The sequence below is a fragment of the Somniosus microcephalus genome, unplaced genomic scaffold, assembly GCF_052327205.1.
Source record: "Somniosus microcephalus isolate GS21.2 unplaced genomic scaffold, FLI_Smic_1.0 unresolved_chr4, whole genome shotgun sequence".
NCBI classification, from domain to species: domain Eukaryota; kingdom Metazoa; phylum Chordata; class Chondrichthyes; order Squaliformes; family Somniosidae; genus Somniosus; species Somniosus microcephalus.
The window spans coordinates 1858474-1867456 of NW_028225182.1; the positions used below are offsets into that span (position 1 = coordinate 1858474).

An 8983-nucleotide genomic window follows, 5' to 3' on the forward strand; every position below is an offset into this window, starting at 1 on the left:
CTCCCATGGCCTGATCACTTTGACTATCTATTATCATTGATCGACAGTGGCACAGTAATTAGTGTGGATGGGAATAGGGAATTGCAAAGAGACATTGATTGAGTGGAAAAACTGGAGGCATCTGATTCAGAAGATTCGGGGGCGACGCGGAAATTCGAGAGTTTAATGGCTTTGAAAGGAACATTTTTGACTTGTGCAGTTTCGGCCAGAGAAATGTTACTGAAAGGTAATGAATCCAGAATCTGGGATCCAGCATTTCACCTTCTCGCTGAACAGTTCTTTCTGGATATTTAGCTAAACAGAGGTTTCCATATTGTAGTGGTTATCACGTTCACCTCACAAGTGCAAACTCCCCGATTCAATCCCGGGCGCAAGCATTATGTTCAATAAATGGTTCCCGGTTCAAAACTGGGAAGAAACCTTCCCCATTTAAATTGAAAAATATGAAAATGGAAGAATTCATATTGTAATTAAATATCAATAAAATAAAATATCTCATAGAGCCCGTATATTATCTGAGCCCACACCATTCTTCACAGTCTCAAACTCAGCCCAGATACCGAGAGTGTCCCTCCCTCACTCCCGTTTCCTGACCTGATGGTGCAGAAAGCCCCTCTCAAAGCTGCACATTCGACTGGTTTCAGTGGATCCGCAGGAGACCTTTAAAGAATCCTGCAGCGTCGCCTCTGCTAATAATGGTAGATCGTCACCATATTTCACACACCGCCGCAACTCCGACCAGTTCAGTCTAAGTCCCCTTTTTAACAGTCTTAATTACTGCCAAATAACCTCTCTGGCACTGAAAATATATTTTATAAGTGTGGAATCTCATTCCTTCAGATATAAATTGTTGTTGAATATTTTTTATTTAATAAAAGTGTTTTTACATTTTACTATTTTATCTTCTCTCTCTCTTAATCCAACCTTTATATCCCTCTCTTTATTTCGCTTTCTGTGCCTGATTTGACATTGAATTCACTGTTCTAACAGATCCTGGTTCAGACTGTGCTGCTCATTAACGAATCTTCAATCAATTATTTATGAGGTAGGGCGGCACAGTGAGTTTGTTAATCGACCAGTATTCCAGAGGAATAGTGGAATGGTGGGGAGAAAATTGTCCAGTGCTTGCTGGTGGAGAGGTTTGCCTTGAGGGGGCACCGATGAATCGCCATTGCAGTGCTGGTCCCGCCACAAACTGTTCCTCAGCCGCAGACTTCATGATGATCTGGAGACCTGAGCTCACAATCCCACCAGGGCAGATGGTGGAAGGATTAAAATCGGGGATGTGTAAGAGCCCAGAATTGGAGAAGTGCAGAGATCACAGAGGGTGTAGGGCTGGAGAAGGTTACAGAGATAGGGGGAGGTGAGTCCATGGAGGGATTTGAAAACAAGGACGAGAATTTGAAAACTGAATTGTCACCTGGTTGGGAGCCAATGTAGGTGAGTGAGACCCGGGGTGATGGGTGAACGGGACATGGTGCGAGTTAGGATGCGGGCAGCAGAGGATTGGATGAGCTGAAGTTTATGGAGGGAGGATGATGGGAGGCCTTCCAGGAGTACATTAGAATCGTCAAGTCTGGAGGTGACAAAGGCAAGGATGAGGGTTTCAGCAGCAGATCAGCTGAGGCAGAGGCGGAGTCGGGCGATGTTGCAGAGGTGGAAGTAGACCGTCTTGGGCAGAAGCTCATCTCGGGGTCAAATACCAAGGTTGCAAGCTGTCTGGTTCAGTCTCAGTGGCCAGGGATTGGGATGAAGTCGGTGGCTCGGGAACGGAGTTTGTGGCGGGGACCAGCCCCGCAATGGCGATACATCACTTCCCTCTCAAGGCTACTTGCAAACCCCGTCCAGCAGCAATATTGGAAGAGCTGGACAATTTTAACTCCACCATTCCATTTTGGCCCGGCCTTTTCTCATCCATACCTTCAGTGTCTACACTTTGCCACTGCTGAGCAGCCAATCACACAGTTGCGATCAAAGTTTATTTTATTTGACCCCAGCAGGGACAAGAAGAAACCTGGTTCCACCGAGACTCAGGTCGCTGGATTCAAAGTCCAGAATGCTCACCATTACACCATGAAACCCTTAAACAGCATTTTTGAGGCCAATTCGCTTTTTTCCAACTCACCTGCCATTCACAGCTGCTGAGTATTTCCAGCGAATTCTGTTTTTTTTTCAAACTTCCGGCATCCGCAGCATTTTGTCTTGTGTTAGAAAAACAAACGGGATCCTGGTCTTTACAGACAGAGGCATAGAAGGCAAAAGGAAGGAAGTTATACCAAACCTTTAGAGTATTGTGTGTAATTCGGGCACTGCGCTTCAGGACGGATGCGAGATTCAGTTCCGTGGAGTAGTGGAGAGAAAGAGGCTGTTCTCCTCAGAGCAGAGAAGATAAGGGGAGATTTTGTAGACGTGTTCAATATCATGAAGAGTTTTAATAAAGTAAACAAGGAGAACATTTTTCAGCGGCAGAAGTGTTGCTAACCAGAACACAGATATTAAAGTGATTGGATAAAGTATCAGTAATAAGGTTCTCTCGGGCTTTTGTTGGCCGATTTACTGGTAAACCTGGGAATTGAGGGGAAACTGGTTCATGGTTTGTAACACAAGCAGTGCGCGGGGTCAGACCGGCCCGGCTAGCTCAGTCGGTAGAGCCTGAGACTCTTAATCTCAGGGGCGGTTTGTGTTTCAAATTATTGGGCTGGTTTCACCGGCGATCCCCAGCTCTAAATCCCCCGGCACCTCTCGGTCAATGACTCTTTCAAACAATGTGATTCAACAACATTATCAGGAAATCTGAAGTGTTTATAAACACCGGAAGCTGACACACCAGGGAAGACCTCACAGTGTTGGACACAGAGTGAAATACACTGAAGTGTTTATAAAAAGTTACAGAACACAACACGTGTGTGAAATTCCCCGTTGTTTTCTCGGCCCTGATGGGTTGTGAAGGGAGAGACGGGCCGAAGTCCCACTGAGCCGCAATGACCCCGAGCCAAGGTGAAATTAAAGTCAGTTCAATCTTTAGCAGCGGGCGGCTGGAGAGAGACAAGATTCCGGAATCAAGGAGAGATTTTCTTATTTTGTTGAACAACATTTATATGAAACACTCATTGACCGAGCTGGGAATCGGCTTTAAAATCAGCCCAAAATTTAAAACGCAAACTCCCCGCCGTGGGGATGAAGTATCCGACACTCCACCGACTGGGCTAGCCGGACTGGTCTGTCGCAAGGACCCTGCCTGAGCTCCAGTTTCCTCTCAATTCCCCGGTTTATCAGTAAATCCACCAGCAAAAGCCCGAGGGAACCTTATTACTGATTAATTGTCCAATTACTTGAATAGAAAGCGAGCGGAGGAGAAGGATTGAGAGCTTTTATTGTGGGACAGAAGTGATGTTGTTTGACGGAGAAGCGACACAATCTCAATCAGTGCAGAGAGAGGTGAGTCAGCGGGTCACCTTCTCCCTTAACACATCCTTCTGACTCGCGGCTGACAAACTGAGCAGAGGTTTCGGGACTGCAGCAATTATCACACTCGCCTTACACCAGAAATGCCCCCGGTTCCGCTCCAGGGCGGGATGAATGATTTTGGAACTTGCTCCAGGTGAACCTCCAGGGGTGAGTTTCTTCCCCTGTGTAAAAGCGGCGACAATTGTCGGTTCCTGTTAAACTGAACAACGGCGGCACCAGATTCCGGGTGTGACAAACACTGAACATTTTTAACCAACTCCTCAAATATCGTCTGTAAAATGAGAACTGATGACAATTCATCACAAGCAAAAGACAAAACACTTAAAAAAGTTTTGCCTGTCACTCGGTGACCATGTTAGGATTTCCTTCAGTTTGAAACAGAAAGTCGATTCATCAATTAGAACAATTGTTCATCTTTTTACAGAGTTTAATGAAATTCAGATAATAAAGTGTATGAAAACAAAAGTTAATCCCGGACCTGCATTTGTAAACCGCATTTCTCTTCTGTGATGCTCTTGCTATAATCAACGGCGGTAGAGTTTCTGTAGCGTAGTGGCTGTCATATCCCCCTCGCGCACGAAATAGTCCCCGGTTCGATACCGGGCGGAAACATTATGAAATCCTTCCCCATTAAAATTGAATTAATATAAAAATATGGAAAACTGATTTTGTGGTTAATTATCAATACAAGTAAAAATCTCAACGAACCCGTATATTTTCTCTGTATATTTCTGCACAGACTCAAACACAGCACAGATGACAGTGTCCCTCCCTCACTCCCGCTTCCTGCCCTGACGGTGCCGAAAGCCCCTCTCAAAGCTGCACATTCGGCTAGTTTCAGTGGATCCGCGGGTGATCTTTAAAGGATCCTGCAGCGTCGCCTCGGATAATAACCATAGATCGTCGCCATATTTCACATACCGCAGCAACCCCGTCCATTTCAGTCTAAGTCCCCTTTTTAACTCTTTCGCGCCAGGCAAACTGTTTGTACAAAATTACATTTTAGGTGAAAACACAAATCAAAATCAAAAATCAAATCAAATCACCTTTTATTGTCATTGTAAGTGCACAAGTGCAGTACAACGAAATGTAGGCTTGCGGCTCCCGAGAGTGTACATTTAGATTAAGACATACACGCTCGAGCCGCAAGCCTACATTTCATTGTACTGCACTTGTGCACTAACAATAACAAAAGACATGTTCGCGCAACCACAGCACCAAGTGTGGGTAGGCATCCACTTGAAATGTACAGTGAGGTGAAATATTACCACAAGCTCCTGATGGACATGTTTCCATGTCTAAAATGCACGCACCGAACAGTGCAGCTCCTGGGAAAACTGCAAATCCAGGCAGGGCTGTCCTGCATCATTTGAAACAACAGACAGACACAAGATTCTGCCAGTTTCCAATGTCTTCTCCTTCTGCTCCTATCACTTCTTTCCCTCCAGCTTCCTCTGCTCCTGCAGCCTGCAGGTGAATTAGATGCCTGATGTAAACGCAGCGGGTTCATGACACAAACCCTTCCCTTTCTCTCCGAGAGGATGACGCACTGTAGGTTACTCCGTAACCGCAATAGCTCAGTGGAGAGGAGCGACTTGAAGATTTATAAAAGTACAAAAGCAAAATACTGCGGATGCTGGAAATTTGAAATAAAAACAGAAACTGCTGGAAATACTCAGCAGGTCAGGCAGCATCTGTAGAGAGAGAAACAGAGTTAACGTCAGACGAACGGTCATCGACCTGAAACGTTAACTCTGTTTTTCTCTCCACAGATTTAATAATAGTCCCGGATTCAATCCCGGGATTCGGCAGTTTTCAGTTCATTTGAGTTTCTTTCCGGTGCCATTCTCGAACTGAACGATTTAAACTGGAATTATTTCTCCGGCACTGAAAGTTTGGCGATTGAATAGAGAGACATCAAGCACGGGAAATATTTATAACGTTTTAGATTGATCGATTTCCTTCTGTGCTTTTCTCTGGATGTTGTCTCTCTCGGTGCCGGCGAACATTTCATTGATGCATTTGTCCTGAACTGAAGCCTTTTGCCCATCTCGCGGGGTCAGAGCCGCTCTGTCTGTCTCTTACCTGCTTGTGACCATTATCGGGAACAGGCCGCCTGTTCAACGTTCATCAGCAAACCCAGAAACACAAATAAACAGAAAGATGTGTCTCTCAGCCCCGGTGGTAAAGGTGCAATGGATGTTAATCCAAATAAAGCCCCCGTGAGATTCTGTGTGGATTGGTTTACTTATAAAGTTTGTATTTCAAATATTTAGAAATTGCGTAAAATAATGAAAACATCCTGATAGTTTATACGGGGATTGAACCCGCGAGTTTGGCGTTATTAGCACCACGCTCTCACACCAACTGAGCTAACCGGCCACAAAGCTCCCATTGGCCAATCTTGAGCCCAGGCTGGGGAATTATCGTTCAGGCTCACACTGGGTGACCGAGTTACTGCACAAACATTGAACAGACCACATCGCTTAAACATTGTTAACTGTTTGTATATACAACTGGGCAGAGTGTAAATCAAAAGTAACAGAGAAAGAGCTCTTTAGTTTAACAAACCTCATTCTAAAAATTATTATTGCACCACCGCTGAACAGCCCCTCCCTCAGTCCCGGTATAAAAACAGCCGGTGGGACCCCGACTGGATTTCGAACCCCCAGCCGGCGGCTGGAGCCGAATCCCCAGCTCAGATGTGGTTTCACGCTCATTCCTTTAGGAAACGCGGGTTCGGGTACGAAAAATCTCTCCTGATTCGCTCCCCTTATAGTGAAGGAGACAAAAAGTAACTAAAACCTGCCGAAACCTGGAATGGTCAATCTAACGCTTGCCCAACTAAGCTGTTTCGGCTTTACGGGCTGTGGTAGGTTCGTTGTTCTCATTCAGTTTCTACTGACCCCCACATAGAGCAGACAGGGCAGAGTCCCATCATTGGCCTGTGCTCTGGTGTATCTGGTTCCCAGGGCTCACAGTGAAGCGACCACGTGTATATCTGATCTCCACATTGATGAACAAATACAACAGCAAAATAACTCGTGGGAAGATTCCAACAGTTGTGAGAAACCCAGACACCATGTTAATATCTCACCGTCACCATTGGTCGATGAACCGATCTAATGGCTCAAAGCGGGTTTTCACATCAGTTTGTTTAACGGATTTTCTTTCAGCGACTATTTCCATGTTCCGACAATAAATGTTACATTTCTTTAATTTGCACAAGTAAACAGAGTTTGGACAGTTACTATCTTGCTCTCCGTGACCTGAGGTTTTATCTCGGTAATCTCCGGCTTTAGTATATGTTGTAAATAATCTTGGAACAGGTCTCTGTGGCGCAATCGGTTAGCGCGTTCGGCTGTTAACCGAAAGGTTGGTGGTTCGAGCCCACCCAGGGACGGTGTTTTAACTTTTCCAGGTTTTCAAAATGTGCATTTTGGCTGCAAGATCATGGGATAAACTGTAGCACTGGCTACAATGTCGGTGAGTATGAGATCATCTACTGGGATCCGAAAAAACCGTTTCGTAACATTTTCTTAATGGTGACAGACTAATAGCAACATGAGGAGGCCCTTCAGCACCTCAGCCCTGTTCCTTCATTCAATTAGATCCTGGATAATCTGTATCTCAGCTGCATTGGCCCGCCTTGGTTCCATATCCAGCTTCACTCGTTTGGAATTGTCTCATTTTTAGGTGCGCCTGGTGCCGCTCCTGGCCTGCTCTTCCACACATCTCACTGAACCAGGTTTGGTCCCCTGGTTTGACGGTAATGGTAGAGTGAGGGATCTGCCGGGCCAGGAGGCTACAGATTGTGGTTGAATACAATTCTACTGCTGCTGATGGCCCAGAATTGTACAGAGAAAATACACGTGTTTTATGAGATATTTTATTTTATTAATATTTAATCACAAAATTATTTCAACTTTTTCCATATTGATTCAATTTTAATGGGGAATATTTTACAAAATGTTTCCGCCCGGTTTCTAACGGGACCTTTCGTGTGTTAGGTGAATGTGATAACCACTACACTGCGGAAACTCTGCTCCGTGAGCTGTCGTTAGAACATCACAGAAGAGAACCGCAGTCTACAAATGCAGGTAATAGAATCATAGAGTCACAGAGTCACACGGCACAGAAGGAGGGTATTCGGCCCATCGAGTCTGTGCTGGCTCTCTGTAGAGCAATCCAATCAGCCCCATTCCCCCGCTCTATCCCAGTATCCCTGCAAGTTTATTTCCCTCAAGTGCCTATCCAGCCTTCCCTTGAAAACGGAGTGTCTCCGCTTCCACTACTTCCGTCGGCAGTGAATTCCAGGTCCTCACCACTCGCTGCGTAAAAAAGTTTTCCCTCATATCCCCCCTATATCTCTTGCCAAAAATCTTAAATCTGTGTCCCCTATTCATTTTCTCTGTTAACTATTCCAAGGAACATCCCAAAGGTTTAAAATTGTGGATGTTAAAATGCATCCTTTCCATCGGGGAATATGAAGCCCGGTCTCTCTCGTGACAGGCAAAGATACTCACAACTCTACTAAGGAGAACTAACAAATACAAAATCTGTCAGAGCAACAGTCGAGCTGTGAACAGAGTGAGAAGGACACAGAAGAGACGGACATAGAGAGAGAAAGAGACAAAGAGAGAGACAGAGACAAAGAGAGAGAGAGACGGACACGCAGAGCGAGATCCTCAGTTTGACGTCTCACAGAGTGGGCCCAGGGATGAGGGACTTCAGGTATATGCAGAGACTGGAGAAGCTGGGATTCTTTTCCTCAGGAGGTTAAGAGGAAATTTAATGGAGGTTTTCAAAATAAGGAGAATCCAGTGGCAGGAGGGTCGGTAACCAGAGGAAACTAATTGAAGATAACCGGCAAAAGAACCAGAGGGGAGATGTGGAGAATTTTCTTACGCTGCGAGTTATTGTGATTGGGAATGTGCTGCCTGAAAGGTCAGTGGAAGCAGATTCAATAGTAACTTTCAAAAGAGAATTGGTTTACTATTGAAAAGGAGAAATTTCCAGGGCTGTGGGGAAAGAGCGGGGGAGCAGGACTGATTGGAGAGCTCTTTCAATGTGCCAGCGCTGACTTGATTGGCCGAATGACCTCCTTCTGTGTCGTATCAATCTATAATTCCATGGTCTATGAGTCTCTCCGCCCTGGAGTCGAAGGTGCAATGGATGTTCATCCAAATAATTCCCCATTGAGATTCGGTGTGGATTTGTTTCCTTATAAAGTTTGTATTATAAATTTCATGAAAAACCGTAAATTGCTGAAAATATTCTGATGACCTGAACGGGGATTGAACCCGTGACCTTGGCGTTATGAGCACCACACTCTCAGCAATTGAGGTAACCGGCAACAAAGTACCCCTTGGAAAGGTTCGAGCCCAGGCTGGGTGGTTGTATTTCAGGCTCACACTGGGTGACAGAGTTACTGCACAAACAATCAACACACCACATCGCTTAAACATTGTTAACTGTTCGTATATAAAACTGGGCAGAGTGTAAATCGAAAGTA

At 45.2% G+C, this 8983-nt stretch overlaps 1 non-coding gene across 1 annotated transcript; it reads left to right on the plus strand.

Moving 5' to 3' along the window:
* Positions 1-6797: 6797 nt before the first annotated feature.
* trnan-guu (transfer RNA asparagine (anticodon GUU)) lies at positions 6798-6871 on the plus strand. The gene has a single exon. It is a non-coding gene; the product is annotated as a tRNA-Asn (tRNA).
* Positions 6872-8983: the final 2112 nt, after the last annotated feature.